We start from the raw sequence: 24,550 nt of genomic DNA, 5'->3' as shown, positions 1-24,550 counted from the left end.
GTCCAAAACACATCAAAACACTCCAAAACAATATAAAACACTCGAAAACTCTTCCAAACACTCGCAAATTCTCGCTTCTAAACATTCAATCCAAAACACTCCAATACACTACAAAATACTGCACAACACTCCAACACACTTCGAAACTCTCCAAAACAGTCCCATACACTACGAAACACTTCAAATCACTTCACAACACTCGAAAAGAGTCCAAAACACTCGGTTCCAAACAATCACTCCCAAACACTCCAATCCACTCCAAAACACTTCAAAACACGACATATTTCAAGAACACACCAGAACACTCCACAACATTCCAAAACAGTCCAAAACACACCAGAACACTCCAAAACAATATAAAACACTCCCAAATTCTCGCTTCTAAACATTCTATCCAAAACAGTCCAATACACTACAAAACACACCGACACACTCCCAACCACTGCAAATCAGTCCCATACACTACTAAACACTTCAAAACACTCCATAACACTCCGACACACCCCAACACACTGGCTACTAAGCAGTCACTCCAAAACACTCAACAGCACACCTAAACGATCCAAAACACACTAAGAGAGTCCAAAGCACTCCCAAACACTCCAGAAGAGTCCCATACACTTCGAAACCCTCTAAAACACTCCAAAACACTTCAAAACACGACGTAACTCAAAAACCCACCACAACACTCCACAACACTCCAAAACAGTCCAAAACACACCAAAACACCAAAACACTCCAATACACTACAAAATACTGCACAACACTCCAACACACTTCCAAACTCTCCAAAACAGTCCCATACACTACGAAACACTTCAAATCACTTCACAACACTCCAAAACAGTCCAATACACTCGGTTCCAAACAATCACTCCCAAACACTCCAATCCATTCCAGAACACTTCAAAACATGACATATTTCAAGAACACACCAGAACACTCCACAACACTCCAAAACAGTCCATAACACACAAAAACACCAAAACACTCCAAAACAATATAAAACACTCCAAAACACTCCCAAACACTCGAAAATTCTCGCATCTAAACACTCAATCCAAAACACTCCAATACACTACAAAGCACTGCACAACACTCAACACACTTCCAAACTCGCCAAAACAGTCCCATACACTACGAAACACTTCAAAACACTTCACAACACTCCAAAACACTCGGTTCAAAACAGTCGCTCCCAAACACTCCAATCCATTCCAAAACACTTCAAAACACGACATAAGTCAGAAACACACCAGAACACTCCAGAACACTCCAAAAGAGTCCAAAACACACCAAAACACTCCAAAACAATATAAAGCACTCCAAAATACCCCCAAACACTCGAAAATTCTCGCTTCTAAACACTCCATCCATAACACTCCAATACACTACAAAACACTCCAAAACACTCGGTTCAAAACAATCAATCCCAAACACTCCAATCCACTCCAATCCACTTCAAAACACGACATAACTCAAAAACACACCAGAACACTCCACAACACTCCAAAACAGTCCAACTCACTCCAAAACAATATATGACACTCCAAAATACTCCCAAACACTAAAAATTCTCGCTTCTAAACACTCAATCCAAAACACCCCAATACACTCCAAAACAGTCCAAAACACTCGTTTCAAAACAATCACTCCCAAACACTCCAATCCACTCCAAAACACTTCAAAACACGACGTAACTCAAAAACACATCACAACACTCCACAACACTCCAAAACAGTCCAAAACACACCAAAACACTCCAAAACAATATAAAACACTCCAAAACTCTTCCAAACACTCGCAAATTCTCGCTTCTAAACATTCAATCCAAAACACTCCAATACACTACAAAATACTGCACAACACTCCAACACACTTCGAAACTCTCCAAAACAGTCCCATACACTACGAAACACTTCAAATCACTTCACAACACTCGAAAAGAGTCCAAAACACTCGGTTCCAAACAATCACTCCCAAACACTCCAATCCACTCCAAAACACTTCAAAACACGACATATTTCAAGAACACACCAGAACACTCCACAACATTCCAAAACAGTCCAAAACACACCAGAACACTCCAAAACAATATAAAACACTCCCAAATTCTCGCTTCTAAACATTCTATCCAAAACAGTCCAATACACTACAAAACACTCCGACACACTCCCAACCACTGCAAATCAGTCCCATACACTACTAAACACTTCAAAACACTCCATAACACTCCGACACACTCCAACACACTGGCTACTAAGCAGTCACTCCAAAACACTCAACAGCACACCTAAACGATCCAAAACACACTAAAAGAGTCCAAAGCACTCCCAAACACTCCAGAAGAGTCCCATACACTTCGAAACCCTCTAAAACACTCCAAAACACTTCAAAACACGACGTAACTCAAAAACCCACCACAACACTCCACAACACTCCACAACAGTCCAAAACACACCAAAACACCAAAACACTCCAATACACTACAAAATACTGCACAACACTCCAACACACTTCCAAACTCTCCAAAACAGTCCCATACACTACGAAACACTTCAAATCTCTTCACAACACTCCAAAACAGTCCAATACACTCGGTTCCAAACAATCACTCCCAAACACTCCAATCCATTCCAGAATACTTCAAAACATGACATATTTCAAGAACACACCAGAACACTCCACAACACTCCAAAACAGTCCATAACACACAAAAACACCAAAACACTCCAAAACAATATAAAACACTCCAAAACACTCCCAAACACTCGAAAATTCTCGCATCTAAACACTCAATCCAAAACACTCCAATACACTACAAAGCACTGCACAACACTCAACACACTTCCAAACTCGCCAAAACAGTCCCATACACTACGAAACACTTCAAAACACTTCACAACACTCCAAAACACTCGGTTCAAAACAGTCACTCCCAAACACTCCAATCCATTCCAAAACACTTCAAAACACGACATAAGTCAGAAACACACCAGAACACTCCACAACACTCCAAAACAGTCCAAAACACACCAAAACACTCCAAAACAATATAAAGCACTCCAAAATACACCCAAACACTCGAAAATTCTCGCTTCTAAACACTCCATCCATAACACTCCAATACACTACAAAACACTCCAAAACACTCGGTTCAAAACAATCAATCCCAAACACTCCAATCCACTCTAATCCACTTCAAAACACGACATAACTCAAAAACACACCAGAACACTCCACATCACTCCAAAACAGTCCAACTCACTCCAAAACAATATATGACACTCCAAAATACTCCCAAACACTAAAAATTCTCGCTTCTAAACACTCAATCCAAAACACCCCAATACACTCCAAAACAGTCCAAAATACTCGTTTCAAAACAATCACTCCCAAACACTCCAATCCACTTCAAAACACGACGTTACTCAAAAACACATCACAACACTCCACAACACTCCAAAACAGTCCAAAACACACCAAAACACTCCAAAACAATATAAAACACTCCAAAACTCTTCCAAACACTCGCAAATTCTCGCTTCTAAACATTCAATCCAAAACACTCCAATACACTACAAAATACTGCACAACACTCCAACACACTTCGAAACTCTCCAAAACAGTCCCATACACTACGAAACACTTCAAATCACTTCACAACACTCGAAAAGAGTCCAAAACACTCGGTTCCAAACAATCACTCCCAAACACTCCAATCCACTCCAAAACACTTCAAAACACGACATATTTCAAGAACACACCAGAACACTCCACAACATTCCAAAACAGTCCAAAACACACCAGAACACTCCAAAACAATATAAAACACTCCCAAATTCTCGCTTCTAAACATTCTATCCAAAACAGTCCAATACACTACAAAACACTCCGACACACTCCCAACCACTGCAAATCAGTCCCATACACTACTAAACACTTCAAAACACTCCATAACACTCCGACACACTCCAACACACTGGCTACTAAGCAGTCACTCCAAAACACTCAACAGCACACCTAAACGATCCAAAACACACTAAAAGAGTCCAAAGCACTCCCAAACACTCCAGAAGAGTCCCATACACTTCGAAACCCTCTAAAACACTCCAAAACACTTCAAAACACGACGTAACTCAAAAACCCACCACAACACTCCACAACACTCCAAAACAGTCCAAAACACACCAAAACACCAAAACACTCCAATACACTACAAAATACTGCACAACACTCCAACACACTTCCAAACTCTCCAAAACAGTCCCATACACTACGAAACACTTCAAATCACTTCACAACACTCCAAAACAGTCCAATACACTCGGTTCCAAACAATCACTCCCAAAGACTCCAATCCATTCCAGAACACTTCAAAACATGACATATTTCAAGAACACACCAGAACACTCCACAACACTCCAAAACAGTCCATAACACACAAAAACACCAAAACACTCCAAAACACTCCCAAACACTCGAAAATTCTCGCATCTAAACACTCAATCCAAAACACTCCAATACACTACAAAGCACTGCACAACACTCAACACACTTCCAAACTCGCCAAAACAGTCCCATACACTACGAAACACTTCAAAACACTTCACAACACTCCAAAACACTCGGTTCAAAACAGTCACTCCCAAACACTCCAATCCATTCCAAAACACTTCAAAACACGACATAAGTCAGAAACACACCAGAACACTCCACAACACTCCAAAACAGTCCAAAACACACCAAAACACTCCAAAACAATATAAAGCACTCCAAAATACCCCCAAACACTCGAAAATTCTCGCTTCTAAACACTCCATCCATAACACTCCAATACACTACAAAACACTCCAAAACACTCGGTTCAAAACAATCAATCCCAAACACTCCAATCCACTCCAATCCACTTCAAAACACGACATAACTCAAAAACACACCAGAACACTCCACAACACTCCAAAACAGTCCAACTCACTCCAAAACAATATATGACACTCCAAAATACTCCCAAACACTAAAAATTCTCGCTTCTAAACACTCAATCTAAAACACCCCAATACACTCCAAAACAGTCCAAAACACTCGTTTCAAAACAATCACCCCCAAACACTCCAATCCACTCCAAAACACTTCAAAACACGACGTAACTCAAAAACACATCACAACACTCCACAACACTCCAAAACAGTCCAAAACACACCAAAACACTCCAAAACAATATAAAACTCTTCCAAACACTCGCAAATTCTCGCTTCTAAACATTCAATCCAAAACACTCCAATACACTACAAAATACTGCACAACACTCCAACACACTTCGAAACTCTCCAAAACAGTCCCATACACTACGAAACACTTCAAATCACTTCACAACACTCGAAAAGAGTCCAAAACACTCGGTTCCAAACAATCACTCCCAAACACTCCAATCCACTCCAAAACACTTCAAAACACGACATATTTCAAGAACACACCAGAACACTCCACAACATTCCAAAACAGTCCAAAACACACCAGAACACTCCAAAACAATATAAAACACTCCCAAATTCTCGCTTCTAAACATTCTATCCAAAACAGTCCAATACACTACAAAACACTCCGACACTCTCCCAACCACTGCAAATCAGTCCCATACACTACTAAACACTTCAAAACACTCCATAACACTCCGACACACTCCAACACACTGGCTACTAAGCAGTCACTCCAAAACACTCAACAGCACACCTAAACGATCCAAAACACACTAAAAGAGTCCAAAGCACTCCCAAACACTCCAGAAGAGTCCCATACACTTCGAAACCCTCTAAAACACTCCAAAACACTTCAAAACACGACGTAACTCAAAAACCCACCACAACACTCCACAACACTCCAAAACAGTCCAAAACACACCAAAACACCAAAACACTCCAATACACTACAAAATACTGCACAACACTCCAACACACTTCCAAACTCTCCAAAACAGTCCCATACACTACGAAACACTTCAAATCACTTCACAACACTCCAAAACAGTCCAATACACTCGGTTCCAAACAATCACTCCCAAACACTCCAATCCATTCCAGAACACTTCAAAACATGACATATTTCAAGAACACACCAGAACACTCCACAACACTCCAAAACAGTCCATAACACACAAAAACACCAAAACACTCCAAAACACTCCCAAACACTCGAAAATTCTCGCATCTAAACACTCAATCCAAAACACTCCAATACACTACAAAGCACTGCACAACACTCAACACACTTCCAAACTCGCCAAAACAGTCCCATACACTACGAAACACTTCAAAACACTTCACAACACTCCAAAACACTCGGTTCAAAACAGTCACTCCCAAACACTCCAATCCATTCCAAAACACTTCAAAACACGACATAAGTCAGAAACACACCAGAACACTCCACAACACTCCAAAACAGTCCAAAACACACCAAAACACTCCAAAACAATATAAAGCACTCCAAAATACCCCCAAACACTCGAAAATTCTCGCTTCTAAACACTCCATCCATAACACTCCAATACACTACAAAACACTCCAAAACACTCGGTTCAAAACAATCAATCCCAAACACTCCAATCCACTCCAATCCACTTCAAAACACGACATAACTCAAAAACACACCAGAACACTCCACAACACTCCAAAACAGTCCAACTCACTCCAAAACAATATATGACACTCCAAAATACTCCCAAACACTAAAAATTCTCGCTTCTAAACACTCAATCTAAAACACCCCAATACACTCCAAAACAGTCCAAAACACTCGTTTCAAAACAATCACCCCCAAACACTCCAATCCACTCCAAAACACTTCAAAACACGACGTAACTCAAAAACACATCACAACACTCCACAACACTCCAAAACAGTCCAAAACACACCAAAACACTCCAAAACAATATAAAACTCTTCCAAACACTCGCAAATTCTCGCTTCTAAACATTCAATCCAAAACACTCCAATACACTACAAAATACTGCACAACACTCCAACACACTTCGAAACTCTCCAAAACAGTCCCATACACTACGAAACACTTCAAATCACTTCACAACACTCGAAAAGAGTCCAAAACACTCGGTTCCAAACAATCACTCCCAAACACTCCAATCCACTCCAAAACACTTCAAAACACGACATATTTCAAGAACACACCAGAACACTCCACAACATTCCAAAACAGTCCAAAACACACCAGAACACTCCAAAACAATATAAAACACTCCCAAATTCTCGCTTCTAAACATTCTATCCAAAACAGTCCAATACACTACAAAACACTCCGACACTCTCCCAACCACTGCAAATCAGTCCCATACACTACTAAACACTTCAAAACACTCCATAACACTCCGACACACTCCAACACACTGGCTACTAAGCAGTCACTCCAAAACACTCAACAGCACACCTAAACGATCCAAAACACACTAAAAGAGTCCAAAGCACTCCCAAACACTCCAGAAGAGTCCCATACACTTCGAAACCCTCTAAAACACTCCAAAACACTTCAAAACACGACGTAACTCAAAAACCCACCACAACACTCCACAACACTCCAAAACAGTCCAAAACACACCAAAACACCAAAACACTCCAATACACTACAAAATACTGCACAACACTCCAACACACTTCCAAACTCTCCAAAACAGTCCCATACACTACGAAACACTTCAAATCACTTCACAACACTCCAAAACAGTCCAATACACTCGGTTCCAAACAATCACTCCCAAACACTCCAATCCATTCCAGAACACTTCAAAACATGACATATTTCAAGAACACACCAGAACACTCCACAACACTCCAAAACAGTCCATAACACACAAAAACACCAAAACACTCCAAAACACTCCCAAACACTCGAAAATTCTCGCATCTAAACACTCAATCCAAAACACTCCAATACACTACAAAGCACTGCACAACACTCAACACACTTCCAAACTCGCCAAAACAGTCCCATACACTACGAAACACTTCAAAACACTTCACAACACTCCAAAACACTCGGTTCAAAACAGTCACTCCCAAACACTCCAATCCATTCCAAAACACTTCAAAACACGACATAAGTCAGAAACACACCAGAACACTCCACAACACTCCAAAACAGTCCAAAACACACCAAAACACTCCAAAACAATATAAAGCACTCCAAAATACCCCCAAACACTCGAAAATTCTCGCTTCTAAACACTCCATCCATAACACTCCAATACACTACAAAACACTCCAAAACACTCGGTTCAAAACAATCAATCCCAAACACTCCAATCCACTCCAATCCACTTCAAAACACGACATAACTCAAAAACACACCAGAATACTCCACAACACTCCAAAACAGTCCAACTCACTCCAAAACAATATATGACACTCCAAAATACTCCCAAACACTAAAAATTCTCGCTTCTAAACACTCAATCCAAAACACCCCAATACACTCGAAAACAGTCCAAAACACTCGTTTCAAAACAATCACTCCCAAACACTCCAATCCACTCCAAAACACTTCAAAACACGACGTAACTCAAAAACACATCACAACACTCCACAACACTCCAAAACAGTCCAAAACACACCAAAACACTCCAAAACAATATAAAACTCTTCCAAACACTCGCAAATTCTCGCTTCTAAACATTCAATCCAAAACACTCCAATACACTACAAAATACTGCACAACACTCCAACACACTTCGAAACTCTCCAAAACAGTCCCATACACTACGAAACACTTCAAATCACTTCACAACACTCGAAAAGAGTCCAAAACACTCGGTTCCAAACAATCACTCCCAAACACTCCAATCCACTCCAAAACACTTCAAAACACGACATATTTCAAGAACACACCAGAACACTCCACAACATTCCAAAACAGTCCAAAACACACCAGAACACTCCAAAACAATATAAAACACTCCCAAATTCTCGCTTCTAAACATTCTATCCAAAACAGTCCAATACACTACAAAACACTCCGACACTCTCCCAACCACTGCAAATCAGTCCCATACACTACTAAACACTTCAAAACACTCCATAACACTCCGACACACTCCAACACACTGGCTACTAAGCAGTCACTCCAAAACACTCAACAGCACACCTAAACGATCCAAAACACACTAAAAGAGTCCAAAGCACTCCCAAACACTCCAGAAGAGTCCCATACACTTCGAAACCCTCTAAAACACTCCAAAACACTTCAAAACACGACGTAACTCAAAAACCCACCACAACACTCCACAACACTCCAAAACAGTCCAAAACACACCAAAACACCAAAACACTCCAATACACTACAAAATACTGCACAACACTCCAACACACTTCCAAACTCTCCAAAACAGTCCCATACACTACGAAACACTTCAAATCACTTCACAACACTCCAAAACAGTCCAATACACTCGGTTCCAAACAATCACTTCCAAACACTCCAATCCATTCCAGAACACTTCAAAACATGACATATTTCAAGAACACACAAGAACACTCCACAACACTCCAAAACAGTCCATAACACACAAAAACACCAAAACACTCCAAAACACTCCCAAACACTCGAAAATTCTCGCATCTAAACACTCAATCCAAAACGCTCCAATACACTACAAAGCACTGCACAACACTCAACACACTTCCAAACTCGCCAAAACAGTCCCATACACTACGAAACACTTCAAAACACTTCACAACACTCCAAAACACTCGGTTCAAAACAGTCACTCCCAAACACTCCAATCCATTCCAAAACACTTCAAAACACGACATAAGTCAGAAACACACCAGAACACTCCACAACACTCCAAAACAGTCCAAAACACACCAAAACACTCCAAAACAATATAAAGCACTCCAAAATACCCCCAAACACTCGAAAATTCTCGCTTCTAAACACTCCATCCATAACACTCCAATACACTACAAAACACTCCAAAACACTCGGTTCAAAACAATCAATCCCAAACACTCCAATCCACTCCAATCCACTTCAAAACACGACATAACTCAAAAACACACCAGAACACTCCACAACACTCCAAAACAGTCCAACTCACTCCAAAACAATATATGACACTCCAAAATACTCCCAAACACTAAAAATTCTCGCTTCTAAACACTCAATCTAAAACACCCCAATACACTCCAAAACAGTCCAAAACACTCGTTTCAAAACAATCACTCCCAAACACTCCAATCCACTCCAAAACACTTCAAAACACGACGTAACTCAAAAACACATCACAACACTCCACAACACTCCAAAACAGTCCAAAACACACCAAAACACTCCAAAACAATATAAAACTCTTCCAAACACTCGCAAATTCTCGCTTCTAAACATTCAATCCAAAACACTCCAATACACTACAAAATACTGCACAACACTCCAACACACTTCGAAACTCTCCAAAACAGTCCCATACACTACGAAACACTTCAAATCACTTCACAACACTCGAAAAGAGTCCAAAACACTCGGTTCCAAACAATCACTCCCAAACACTCCAATCCACTCCAAAACACTTCAAAACACGACATATTTCAAGAACACACCAGAACACTCCACAACATTCCAAAACAGTCCAAAACACACCAGAACACTCCAAAACAATATAAAACACTCCCAAATTCTCGCTTCTAAACATTCTATCCAAAACAGTCCAATACACTACAAAACACTCCGACACTCTCCCAACCACTGCAAATCAGTCCCATACACTACTAAACACTTCAAAACACTCCATAACACTCCGACACACTCCAACACACTGGCTACTAAGCAGTCACTCCAAAACACTCAACAGCACACCTAAACGATCCAAAACACACTAAAAGAGTCCAAAGCACTCCCAAACACTCCAGAAGAGTCCCATACACTTCGAAACCCTCTAAAACACTCCAAAACACTTCAAAACACGACGTAACTCAAAAACCCACCACAACACTCCACAACACTCCAAAACAGTCCAAAACACACCAAAACACCAAAACACTCCAATACACTACAAAATACTGCACAACACTCCAACACACTTCCAAACTCTCCAAAACAGTCCCATACACTACGAAACACTTCAAATCACTTCACAACACTCCAAAACAGTCCAATACACTCGGTTCCAAACAATCACTCCCAAACACTCCAATCCATTCCAGAACACTTCAAAACATGACATATTTCAAGAACACACCAGAACACTCCACAACACTCCAAAACAGTCCATAACACACAAAAACACCAAAACACTCCAAAACACTCCCAAACACTCGAAAATTCTCGCATCTAAACACTCAATCCAAAACACTCCAATACACTACAAAGCACTGCACAACACTCAACACACTTCCAAACTCGCCAAAACAGTCCCATACACTACGAAACACTTCAAAACACTTCACAACACTCCAAAACACTCGGTTCAAAACAGTCACTCCCAAACACTCCAATCCATTCCAAAACACTTCAAAACACGACATAAGTCAGAAACACACCAGAACACTCCACAACACTCCAAAACAGTCCAAAACACACCAAAACACTCCAAAACAATATAAAGCACTCCAAAATACCCCCAAACACTCGAAAATTCTCGCTTCTAAACACTCCATCCATAACACTCCAATACACTACAAAACACTCCAAAACACTCGGTTCAAAACAATCAATCCCAAACACTCCAATCCACTCCAATCCACTTCAAAACACGACATAACTCAAAAACACACCAGAATACTCCACAACACTCCAAAACAGTCCAACTCACTCCAAAACAATATATGACACTCCAAAATACTCCCAAACACTAAAAATTCTCGCTTCTAAACACTCAATCCAAAACACCCCAATACACTCCAAAACAGTCCAAAACACTCGTTTCAAAACAATCACTCCCAAACACTCCAATCCACTCCAAAACACTTCAAAACACGACGTAACTCAAAAACACATCACAACACTCCACAACACTCCAAACCAGTCCAAAACACACCAAAACACTCCAAAACAATATAAAACTCTTCCAAACACTCGCAAATTCTCGCTTCTAAACATTCAATCCAAAACACTCCAATACACTACAAAATACTGCACAACACTCAAACACACTTCCAAACTCTCCAAAACAGTCCCATACACTACGAAACACTTCAAATCACTTCACAACACTCCAAAACAGTCCAATACACTCGGTTCCAAACAATCACTTCCAAACACTCCAATCCATTCCAGAACACTTCAAAACATGACATATTTCAAGAACACACAAGAACACTCCACAACACTCCAAAACAGTCCATAACACACAAAAACACCAAAACACTCCAAAACACTCCCAAACACTCGAAAATTCTCGCATCTAAACACTCAATCCAAAACGCTCCAATACACTACAAAGCACTGCACAACACTCAACACACTTCCAAACTCGCCAAAACAGTCCCATACACTACGAAACACTTCAAAACACTTCACAACACTCCAAAACACTCGGTTCAAAACAGTCACTCCCAAACACTCCAATCCATTCCAAAACACTTCAAAACACGACATAAGTCAGAAACACACCAGAACACTCCACAACACTCCAAAACAGTCCAAAACACACCAAAACACTCCAAAACAATACAAAGCACTCCAAAATACCCCCAAACACTCGAAAATTCTCGCTTCTAAACACTCCATCCATAACACTCCAATACACTACAAAACACTCCAAAACACTCGGTTCAAAACAATCAATCCCAAACACTGCAATCCACTCCAATCCACTTCAAAACACGACATAACTCAAAAACACACCAGAACACTCCACAACACTCCAAAACAGTCCAACTCACTCCAAAACAATATATGACACTCCAAAATACTCCCAAACACTAAAAATTCTCGCTTCTAAACACTCAATCTAAAACACCCCAATACACTCCAAAACAGTCCAAAACACTCGTTTCAAAACAATCACTCCCAAACACTCCAATCCACTCCAAAACACTTCAAAACACGACGTAACTCAAAAACACATCACAACACTCCACAACACTCCAAAACAGTCCAAAACACACCAAAACACTCCAAAACAATATAAAACTCTTCCAAACACTCGCAAATTCTCGCTTCTAAACATTCAATCCAAAACACTCCAATACACTACAAAATACTGCACAACACTCCAACACACTTCGAAACTCTCCAAAACAGTCCCATACACTACGAAACACTTCAAATCACTTCACAACACTCGAAAAGAGTCCAAAACACTCGGTTCCAAACAATCACTCCCAAACACTCCAATCCACTCCAAAACACTTCAAAACACGACATATTTCAAGAACACACCAGAACACTCCACAACATTCCAAAACAGTCCAAAACACACCAGAACACTCCAAAACAATATAAAACACTCCCAAATTCTCGCTTCTAAACATTCTATCCAAAACAGTCCAATACACTACAAAACACTCCGACACACTCCCAACCACTGCAAATCAGTCCCATACACTACTAAACACTTCAAAACACTCCATAACACTCCGACACACTCCAACACACTGGCTACTAAGCAGTCACTCCAAAACACTCAACAGCACACCTAAACGATCCAAAACACACTAAAAGAGTCCAAAGCACTCCCAAACACTCCAGAAGAGTCCCATACACTTCGAAACCCTCTAAAACACTCCAAAACACTTCAAAACACGACGTAACTCAAAAACCCACCACAACACTCCACAACACTCCAAAACAGTCCAAAACACACCAAAACACCAAAACACTCCAATACACTACAAAATACTGCACAACACTCCAACACGCTTCCAAACTCTCCAAAACAGTCCCATACACTACGAAACACTTCAAATCACTTCACAACACTCCAAAACAGTCCAATACACTCGGTTCCAAACAATCACTCCCAAAGACTCCAATCCATTCCAGAACACTTCAAAACATGACATATTTCAAGAACACACCAGAACACTCCACAACACTCCAAAACAGTCCATAACACACAAAAACACCAAAACACTCCAAAACACTCCCAAACACTCGAAAATTCTCGCATCTAAACACTCAATCCAAAACACTCCAATACACTACAAAGCACTGCACAACACTCAACACACTTCCAAACTCGCCAAAACAGTCCCATACACTACGAAACACTTCAAAACACTTCACAACACTCCAAAACACTCGGTTCAAAACAGTCACTCCCAAACACTCCAATCCATTCCAAAACACTTCAAAACACGACATAAGTCAGAAACACACCAGAACACTCCACAACACTCCAAAACAGTCCAAAACACACCAAAACACTCCAAAACAATATAAAGCACTCCAAAATACCCCCAAACACTCGAAAATTCTCGCTTCTAAAAACTCCATCCATAACACTCCAATACACTACAAAACACTCCAAAACACTCGGTTCAAAACAATCAATCCCAAACACTCCAATCCACTCCAATCCACTTCAAAACACGACATAACTCAAAAACACACCAGAACACTCCACAACACTCCAAAACAGTCCAACTCACTCCAAAACAATATATGACACTCCAAAATACTCCCAAACACTAAAAATTCTCGCTTCTAAACACTCAATCTAAAACACCCCAATACACTCCAAAACAGTCCAAAACACTCGTTTCAAAACAATCACTCCCAAACACTCCAATCCACTCCAAAACACTTCAAAACACGACGTAACTCAAAAACACATCACAACACTCCACAACACTCCAAAACAGTCCAAAACACACCAAAACACTCCAAAACAATATAAAACTCTTCCAAACACTCGCAAATTCTCGCTTCTAAACATTCAATCCAAAACACTCCAATACACTACAAAATACTGCACAACACTCCAACACACTTCGAAACTCTCCAAAACAGTCCCATACACTACGAAACACTTCAAATCACTTCACAACACTCGAAAAGAGTCCAAAACACTCGGTTCCAAACAATCACTCCCAAACACTCCAATCCACTCCAAAACACTTCAAAACACGACATATTTCAAGAACACACCAGAACACTCCACAACATTCCAAAACAGTCCAAAACACACCAGAACACTCCAAAACAATATAAAACACTCCCAAATTCTCGCTTCTAAACATTCTATCCAAAACAGTCCAATACACTACAAAACACTCCGACACTCTCCCAACCACTGCAAATCAGTCCCATACACTACTAAACACTTCAAAACACTCCATAACACTCCGACACACTCCAACACACTGGCTACTAAGCAGTCACTCCAAAACACTCAACAGCACACCTAAACGATCCAAAACACACTAAAAGAGTCCAAAGCACTCCCAAACACTCCAGAAGAGTCCCATACACTTCGAAACCCTCTAAAACACTCCAAAACACTTCAAAACACGACGTAACTCAAAAACCCACCACAACACTCCACAACACTCCAAAACAGTCCAAAACACACCAAAACACCAAAACACTCCAATACACTACAAAATACTGCACAACACTCAACACACTTCCAAACTCGCCAAAACAGTCCCATACACTACGAAACACTTCAAAACACTTCACAACACTCCAAAACACTCGGTTCAAAACAGTCACTCCCAAACACTCCAATCCATTCCAAAACACTTCAAAACACGACATAAGTCAGAAACACACCAGAACACTCCACAACACTCCAAAACAGTCCAAAACACACCAAAACACTCCAAAACAATATAAAGCACTCCAAAATACCCCCAAACACTCGAAAATTCTCGCTTCTAAACACTCCATCCATAACACTCCAATACACTACAAAACACTCCAAAACACTCGGTTCAAAACAATCAATCCCAAACACTCCAATCCACTCCAATCCACTTCAAAACACGACATAACTCAAAAACACACCAGAATACTCCACAACACTCCAAAACAGTCCAACTCACTCCAAAACAATATATGACACTCCAAAATACTCCCAAACACTAAAAATTCTCGCTTCTAAACACTCAATCCAAAACACCCCAATACACTCCAAAACAGTCCAAAACACTCGTTTCAAAACAATCACTCCCAAACACTCCAATCCACTCCAAAACACTTCAAAACACGACGTAACTCAAAAACACATCACAACACTCCACAACACTCCAAACCAGTCCAAAACACACCAAAACACTCCAAAACAATATAAAACTCTTCCAAACACTCGCAAATTCTCGCTTCTAAACATTCAATCCAAAACACTCCAATACACTACAAAATACTGCACAACACTCCAACACACTTCGAAACTCTCCAAAACAGTCCCATACACTACGAAACACTTCAAATCACTTCACAACACTCGAAAAGAGTCCAAAACACTCGGTTCCAAAGAATCACTCCCAAACACTCCAATCCACTCCAAAACACTTCAAAACACGACATATTTCAAGAACACACCAGAACACTCCACAACATTCCAAAACAGTCCAAAACACACCAGAACACTCCAAAACAATATAAAACACTCCCAAATTCTCGCTTCTAAACATTCTATCCAAAACAGTCCAATACACTACAAAACACTCCGACACTCTCCCAACCACTGCAAATCAGTCCCATACACTACTAAACACTTCAAAACACTCCATAACACTCCGACACACTCCAACACACTGGCTACTAAGCAGTCACTCCAAAACACTCAACAGCACACCTAAACGATCCAAAACACACTAAAAGAGTCCAAAGCACTCCCAAACACTCCAGAAGAGTCCCATACACTTCGAAACCCTCTAAAACACTCCAAAACACTTCAAAACACGACGTAACTCAAAAACCCACCACAACACTCCACAACACTCCAAAACAGTCCAAAACACACCAAAACACCAAAACACTCCAATACACTACAAAATACTGCACAACACTCCAACACACTTCCAAACTCTCCAAAACAGTCCCATACACTACGAAACACTTCAAATCACTTCACAACACTCCAAAACAGTCCAATACACTCGGTTCCAAACAATCACTTCCAAACACTCCAATCCATTCCAGAACACTTCAAAACATGACATATTTCAAGAACACACAAGAACACTCCACAACACTCCAAAACAGTCCATAACACACAAAAACACCAAAACACTCCAAAACACTCCCAAACACTCGAAAATTCTCGCATCTAAACACTCAATCCAAAACGCTCCAATACACTACAAAGCACTGCACAACACTCAACACACTTCCAAACTCGCCAAAACAGTCCCATACACTACGAAACACTTCAAAACACTTCACAACACTCCAAAACACTCGGTTCAAAACAGTCACTCCCAAACACTCCAATCCATTCCAAAACACTTCAAAACACGACATAAGTCAGAAACACACCAGAACACTCCACAACACTCCAAAACAGTCCAAAACACACCAAAACACTCCAAAACAATATAAAGCACTCCAAAATACCCCCAAACACTCGAAAATTCTCGCTTCTAAACACTCCATCCATAACACTCCAATACACTACAAAACACTCCAAAACACTCGGTTCAAAACAATCAATCCCAAACACTCCAATCCACTCCAATCCACTTCAAAACACGACATAACTCAAAAACACACCAGAACACTCCACAACACTCCAAAACAGTCCAACTCACTCCAAAACAATATATGACACTCCAAAATACTCCCAAACACTAAAAATTCTCGCTTCTAAACACTCAATCTAAAACACCCCAATACACTCCAAAACAGTCCAAAACACTCGTTTCAAAACAATCACTCCCAAACACTCCAATCCACTCCAAAACACTTCAAAACACGACGTAACTCAAAAACACATCACAACACTCCACAACACTCCAAAACAGTCCAAAACACACCAAAACACTCCAAAACAATATAAAACTCTTCCAAACACTCGCAAATTCTCGCTTCTAAACATTCAATCCAAAACACTCCAATACACTACAAAATACTGCACAACACTCCAACTCACTTCGAAACTCTCCAAAACAGTCCCATACACTACGAAACACTTCAAATCACTTCACAACACTCGAAAAGAGTCCAAAACACTCGGTTCCAAACAATCACTCCCAAACACTCCAATCCACTCCAAAACACTTCAAAACACGACATATTTCAAGAACACACCAGAACACTCCACAACATTCCAAAACAGTCCAAAACACACCAGAACACTCCAAAACAATATAAAACACTCCCAAATTCTCGCTTCTAAACATTCTATCCAAAACAGTCCAATACACTACAAAACACTCCGACACACTCCCAACCACTGCAAATCAGTCCCATACACTACTAAACACTTCAAAACACTCCATAACACTCCGACACACTCCAACACACTGGCTACTAAGCAGTCACTCCAAAACACTCAACAGCACACCTAAACGATCCAAAACACACTAAAAGAGTCCAAAGCACTCCCAAACACTCCAGAAGAGTCCCATACACTTCGAAACCCTCTAAAACACTCCAAAACACTTCAAAACACGACGTAACTCAAAAACCCACCACAACACTCCACAACACTCCAAAACAGTCCAAAACACACCAAAACACCAAAACACTCCAATACACTACAAAATACTGCACAACACTCCAACACACTTCCAAACTCTCCAAAACAGTCCCATACACTACGAAACACTTCAAATCACTTCACAACACTCCAAAACAGTCCAAAACACACCAGAACACTCCAAAACAATATAAAACACTCCCAAATTCTCGCTTCTAAACATTCTATCCAAAACAGTCCAATACACTACAAAACACTCCGACACACTCCCAACCACTGCAAATCAGTCCCATACACTACTAAACACTTCAAAACACTCCATAACACTCCGACACACTCCAACACACTGGCTACTAAGCAGTCACTCCAAAACACTCAACAGCACACCTAAACGATCCAAAACACACTAAAAGAGTCCAAAGCACTCCCAAACACTCCAGAAGAGTCCCATACACTTCGAAACCCTCTAAAACACTCCAAAACACTTCAAAACACGACGTAACTCAAAAACCCACCACAACACTCCACAACACTCCAAAACAGTCCAAAACACACCAAAACACCAAAACACTCCAATACACTACAAAATACTGCACAACACTCCAACACACTTCCAAACTCTCCAAAACAGTCCCATACACTACGAAACACTTCAAATCACTTCACAACACTCCAAAACAGTCCAATACACTCGGTTCCAAACAATCACTCCCAAACACTCCAATCCATTCCAGAACACTTCAAAACATGACATATTTCAAGAACACACCAGAACACTCCACAACACTCCAAAACAGTCCATAACACACAAAAACACCAAAACACTCCAAAACACTCCCAAACACTCGAAAATTCTCGCATCTAAACACTCAATCCAAAACACTCCAATACACTACAAAGCACTGCACAACACTCAACACACTTCCAAACTCGCCAAAACAGTCCCATACACTACGAAACACTTCAAAACACTTCACAACACTCCAAAACACTCGGTTCAAAACAGTCACTCCCAAACACTCCAATCCGTTCCAAAACACTTCAAAACACGACATAACTCAAAAACACACCAGAACACTCCACAACACTCCAAAACAGTCCAACTCACTCCAAAACAATATATGACACTCCAAAATACTCCCAAACACTAAAAATTCTCGCTTCTAAACACTCAATCCAAAACACCCCAATACACTCCAAAACAGTCCAAAACACTCGTTTCAAAACAATCACTCCCAAACACTCCAATCCACTCCAAAACACTTCAAAACACGACGTAACTCAAAAACACATCACAACACTCCACAACACTCCAAAACAGTCCAAAACACACCGAAACACTCCAAAACAATATAAAACACTCCAAAACTCTTCCAAACACTCGCAAATTCTCGCTTCTAAACATTCAATCCAAAACACTCCAATACACTACAAAATACTGCACAACACTCCAACACACTTCGAAACTCTCCAAAACAGTCCCATACACTACGAAACACTTCAAATCACTTCACAACACTCGAAAAGAGTACAAAACACTCGGTTCCAAACAATCACTCCCAAACACTCCAATCCACTCCAAAACACTTCAAAACACGACATATTTCAAGAACACACCAGAACACTCCACAACATTCCAAAACAGTCCAAAACACACCAGAACACTCCAAAACAATATAAAACACTCCCAAATTCTCACTTCTAAACATTCTATCCAAAACAGTCCAATACACTACAAAACATTCCGACACACTCCCAACCACTGCAAATCAGTCCCATACACTACTAAACACTTCAAAACACTCCATAACACTCCGACACACTCCAGCACACTGGCTACTAAGCAGTCACTCCAAAACACTCAACAGCACACCTAAACGATCCAAAACACACTAAAAGAGACCAAAGCACTCCCAAACACTCCAGAAGAGTCCCATACACTTCGAAACCCTCTAAAACACTCCAAAACTCTTCAAAACACGACGTAACTCAAAAACCCACCACAACACTCCACAACACTCCAAAACAGTCCAAAACACACCAAAACACCAAAACACTCCAATACACTACAAAATACTGCACAACACTCCAACACACTTCCAAACTCTCCAAAACAGTCCCATACACTACGAAACACTTCAAATCACTTCACAACACTCCAAAACAGTCCAATACACTCGGTTCCAAACAATCACCCCCAAACACTCCAATCCATTCCAGAACACTTCAAAACATGACATATTTCAAGAACACACCAGAACACTCCACAACACTCCAAAACAGTCCATAACACACAAAAACACCAAAACACTCCAAAACAATATAAAACACTCCAAAACACTCCCAAACACTTGAAAATTCTCGCATCTAAACACTCAATCCAAAACACTCCAATACACTACAAAAAACTGCACAACACTCCAACACACTTCCAAACTCTCCAAAACAGTCCCATACACTAGGAAACACTTCAAATCACTTCACAACACTCCAAAACAGTCCAATACACTCGGTTCCAAACAATCACTCCCAAACACTCCAATCCATTCCAAAACACTTCAAAACATGACATATTTCAAGAACACACCAATACACTCCAAAACAATATAAAACACACCCAAATTCTCGCTTCTAAACATTCTATCCAAAACACTCCAATACACTACAAGCACCCCGACACACTCCCAACCACTCCAAATCAGTCCCATACACTACTAAACACTTCAAAGCACTCCATAACACTCCGACACACTCCAACACACTGGCTACGAAGCAGTCACTCCAAAACACTCAACAGCACACCAAAACGATCCAAAACACACTAAAAGAGTCCAAAACACTCCCAAACACTCCAGAAGAGTCCCATACACTTCGAAACCCTCTAAAACACTCCAAAACACGTCAAAACACGACATAACTCAAAAACACACCAGAACACTCAGCACCAGTCCAAAACTCACCAAAACACCAAAACACTCCAAAACAATATAAAACACTCCCAAACACTCGCAAATCTCGCTTCTAAACACTCAATCCAAAACAGTCCCATACACTACGAAACACTTCAAATCACTTCACAACACTCCAAAACAGTCCAAAACACTCGTGTCAAAACAGTCACTCACAAACACTCCAATCCATTCCAAAACACTTCAAAACACGACATAACTCAAAAACACACCAGAACACTCCACAACACTCCAAAGCAGTCCAAAACACACCAAAACACCAAAACACTCCAAAACAATATAAAACACTCCAAAACACTCGAAAATTCTCGCATCTAAACACTCAATCCAAAACACACCAATACACTACAAAACACTGCACAACAAACTCGCCAAAACAGTTCCATACACTCCAAAACAGTCCAAAACACACCAAAACACTCAAAAACAATATAAAACACATCCAAACACTCGAAAATTGTCGCTTCTAAACACTCAATCCAAAACACTCCAATACACTACAAAATACTGCACAACTCTCCAACACACTTCCAAACTCTGCAAAACAGTCCCATACACTACGACACACTTCAAATCACTTCACAACACTCCAAAACAGTCCAAAACACTCGTTTCAAAACTGTCACTCACAAACACTCCAATCCATTCCAAAACACATCAAAACACGACATAACTCAAAAACACACCAGACCACTCCACAACACTCCAAAACAGTCCAAAACACACCAAAACACCAAAACAATCCAAAACAATATAAAACACTCCAAAACACTCCCAAACACTCGAAAATTCTCGCATCTAAACACTCAATCCAAAACACTCCAATACACTACAAAGCACTGCACAACACTCAACACACTTCAAAACTCGCCAAAACAGTCCCATACACTACGAAACAGTTCAAAACACTTCACAACACTCCAAAACACTCGGTTCAAAACAGTCACTCCCAAATACTGCAATCCATTCCAAAACACTTCAAAACACGACATAAGTCAGAAACACACCAGAACACTCCACAACACTCCAAAACAGTCCAAAACACACCAAAACACTCCAAAACAATATAAAGCACTCCAAAATACCCCCAAACACTCGAAAATTCTCGCTTCTAAACACTCCATCCATAACACTCCAATACACTACAAAACACTCCAAAACACTCGGTTCAAAACAATCAATCCCAAACACTCCAATCCACTTCAAAACACGACATAACTCAAAAACACACCAGAACACTCCACAACACTCCAAAACAGTCCAACTCACTCCAAAACAATATATGACACTCCAAAATACTCCCAAACACTAAAACTTCTCGCTTCTAAACACTCAATCCAAAACACCCCAATACACTCCGAAACAGTCCAAAACACTCGTTTCAAAACAATCACTCCCAAACACTCCAATCCACTCCAAAACACTTCAAAACACGACGTAACTCAAAAACACATCAAAACACTCCACAACACTCCAAAACAGTCCAAAACACATCAAAACACTCCAAAACAATATAAAACACTCGAAAACTCTTCCAAACACTCGCAAATTCTCGCTTCTAAACATTCAATCCAAAACACTCCAATACACTACAAAATACTGCACAACACTCCAACACACTTCGAAACTCTCCAAAACAGTCCCATACACTACGAAACACTTCAAATCACTTCACAACACTCGAAAAGAGTCCAAAACACTCGGTTCCAAACAATCACTCCCAAACACTCCAATCCACTCCAAAACACTTCAAAACACGACATATTTCAAGAACACACCAGAACACTCCACAACATTCCAAAACAGTCCAAAACACACCAGAACACTCCAAAACAATATAAAACACTCCCAAATTCTCGCTTCTAAACATTCTATCCAAAACAGTCCAATACACTACAAAACACTCCGACACACTCCCAACCACTGCAAATCAGTCCCATACACTACTAAACACTTCAAAACACTCCATAACACTCCGACACACTCCAACACACTGGCTACTAAGCAGTCACTCCAAAACACTCAACAGCACACCTAAACGATCCAAAACACACTAAAAGAGTCCAAAGCACTCCCAAACACTCCAGAAGAGTCCCATACACTTCGAAACCCTCTAAAACACTCCAAAACACTTCAAAACACGACGTAACTCAAAAACCCACCACAACACTCCACAACACTCCAAAACAGTCCAAAACACACCAAAACACCAAAACACTCCAATACACTACAAAATACTGCACAACACTCCAACACACTTCCAAACTCTCCAAAACAGTCCCATACACTACGAAACACTTCAAATCACTTCACAACACTCCAAAACAGTCCAAAACACACCAGAACACTCCAAAACAATATAAAACACTCCCAAATTCTCGCTTCTAAACATTCTATCCAAAACAGTCCAATACACTACAAAACACTCCGACACACTCCCAACCACTGCAAATCAGTCCCATACACTACTAAACACTTCAAAACACTCCATAACACTCCGACACACTCCAACACACTGGCTACTAAGCAGTCACTCCAAAACACTCAACAGCACACCTAAACGATCCAAAACACACTAAAAGAGTCCAAAGCACTCCCAAACACTCCAGAAGAGTCCCATACACTTCGAAACCCTCTAAAACACTCCAAAACACTTCAAAACACGACGTAACTCAAAAACCCACCACAACACTCCACAACACTCCAAAACAGTCCAAAACACACCAAAACACCAAAACACTCCAATACACTACAAAATACTGCACAACACTCCAACACACTTCCAAACTCTCCAAAACAGTCCCATACACTACGAAACACTTCAAATCACTTCACAACACTCCAAAACAGTCCAATACACTCGGTTCCAAACAATCACTCCCAAACACTCCAATCCATTCCAGAACACTTCAAAACATGACATATTTCAAGAACACACCAGAACACTCCACAACACTCCAAAACAGTCCATAACACACAAAAA

This window comes from Somniosus microcephalus, chromosome 15 (genome assembly GCF_052327205.1).
Source record: "Somniosus microcephalus isolate GS21.2 chromosome 15, FLI_Smic_1.0, whole genome shotgun sequence".
Classification (NCBI taxonomy): Eukaryota; Metazoa; Chordata; class Chondrichthyes; order Squaliformes; family Somniosidae; genus Somniosus; species Somniosus microcephalus.
Note: the sequence above shows the minus strand (reverse complement) of the source record.